Source organism: Triticum dicoccoides, chromosome 7A, assembly GCF_002162155.2.
Source record: "Triticum dicoccoides isolate Atlit2015 ecotype Zavitan chromosome 7A, WEW_v2.0, whole genome shotgun sequence".
NCBI lineage: Eukaryota > Viridiplantae > Streptophyta > Magnoliopsida > Poales > Poaceae > Triticum > Triticum dicoccoides.
The window spans coordinates 38,625,430-38,627,494 of record NC_041392.1 but is presented as its reverse complement, the minus strand read 5'-3'; the positions used below and the strand labels follow the sequence as shown (position 1 = coordinate 38,627,494).

At 50.0% G+C, this 2,065-nt stretch overlaps 1 long non-coding RNA gene across 1 annotated transcript; it reads left to right on the top strand.

Moving 5' to 3' along the window:
- The first annotated feature begins 514 nt into the window (after positions 1-514).
- Positions 515-1,421, top strand: LOC119332349. Its single transcript, XR_005160916.1, has 2 exons — positions 515-721; positions 825-1,421. It is a non-coding gene; the product is annotated as an uncharacterized LOC119332349 (long non-coding RNA).
- Positions 1,422-2,065: the final 644 nt, after the last annotated feature.

Sequence of the window (2,065 nt, the reverse complement as noted above, 5' to 3'; positions counted from 1 at the left end):
CCCGCCCCTCCTCACTAGAGAGGCGCCAGAGGACGCCGGCTGAGAAACTGCATTGTAGTGCTGGCGAGATCGCCTCTTCCTTCGGTAGGAAGAAAGAACAATTAGATTTCCTCAAGAAAATGCACTAATCAACTAGTGCTGCAATGAAAAATCATGGCGAGCACGTGTATGTTTGTATCCACAGTAATGAATGCAATGAAATAACCGAATATCTGTTTCTGAGCGCGAGCCCAGCTGATCCCGACATCTCATCCGCTTGTTTGCATTTAGATCTGTGCCTTCTAGTGTATTTCACGAAGTATTTCCATTTTCATGCTTATGCCAGCCGCTCGCATTGATTGCGACGGAGCTTCGCGTTCTCATGTCAGAACAGATACGTGGAGGACGGATCGTCACGGATGCTGAGCCTTGCTGGTCCGTGTGTTCTGCTAGTCTGACCAACGTCGTCAGGTATAGGGACGCTATAAATGCAGGCAGTTGCTTCCCAGCTGCCACGGCCATTCGCACTCTGGAAAATTCCCCATTTGGTTCCGCTCTCTGGTGCAAACCCTAGACTGCCTGAGCCACCATGTCCGCCTCATCGTCCTCCTCTCTCCCTGTGCCAGCCGATTTCCCTCTTGATCTCATCAGGTGTCCCTTCTGCGGCGCGGATCTGGAAACCAATGTAGGAAGAACCGGGAGTAGGGCGGGGTAGCGGTTCTACAAGTGTGTCTGCTATGATGTCAGTTGCTCTGTTTTGTACCATTTTTCGATCAGTTGGATTTGCTTTCTTGGATCAGATCTGACAGATGAATCTCGTATTTTTCCTCCTCATTTTTTCCCAGGCTTGCGAGTGTAGGTTCTTTGAATTCCAGACGGCCTACGTCAGAAGGATGACTCCGTACCAGATCGCCCGTGCTCAGCAGCAAGCGGGGGTGCTCCAGGTCCAAATGCAGGCAAACCCTGCCGGCATCGTCGCTCCACCTGCGAACCAGGCTCAGGTCCAGGCGAACCATGGTCAGAATCACCTTCCGGCGGCGCCGGAGGCCGTTCTGGTGAACCAGATCTTCAGGCCCGTCGCAGTTGCTGCTTTTGGTTCTCAGGCGCTGGGGGCAGCAGCTTTCATCCTTGCCGCTAGCAACATCATGCTCACTCTACTGGTTCTGTTGTTCGTTGTGGCCATCTATTTTGGCGGCGGCAACTAGTTTGTTCTTAGTACGACGTACGTTGACATTTCGGCAAGGGTTCTTAGTACAAGTGTGTGTGTGATGCTCGACTGCGGATTTGGTCGGTCCTAGTTTGCCTTAGGCAATATGATTAGGCAATTAATGGTGTTCAAGGGTGGCTCCCTTTACCTCTAAGCCTGTTTACCAGAAAATGTAATTCGTGCTCTAATGTAACGCACTATCTGGAACTAATGAAGCTTGGCTGTGTTAGTTAATCAGTTATCAATTCCATTTAGTATAGACTGCATTTTTTATTTTGGTTGTTTGTTCTATATTTTTAACGTACTCAACTCCATTATCCAGCCCAACAGCTGGACATCACTCGCCGTCTCCACCGTTTCGTACCTCCTCTCCATGAGGAACATGCGTCTCGATCGTTCTGAAGTCACCGAGCTGCACAACATACTGTGGAGGTTGTGCACGTTGTATTCATTGCGTACCTGCATCCATCTACCCTATCTACCCACCCACATCGCCTTTCCTTACACACCACTCGTTTCATACCCTTCGCCCACCCAACTCTGGTCGACCTCATTGCCTCTAGAGTTCCTGGTTCGTCGTCCCAACTTGGCGGAAAGGATCTCGCCTACAGTTGTTTTATGCGTCGAGATCTTCAGCTCTTAGCGAATGGTATGTTTACATACTAGCCGCCCAATCTACATTGGTTATGAACTCGTCTGTGTCCTCGGAAGACTATAGCCTGATTCTAATACATCTCCATGAACTAATTGTTGACAGGATGAACAGTATTCAAATTCTGGTAGCTGCGGGGCGGACGCAGATGGATCTAAAAGTGCGAACGCACCGACCGATCAGCAAGGTATGCACGCTGCCCTGGATGATTCTTCTTCCAGCGCCAG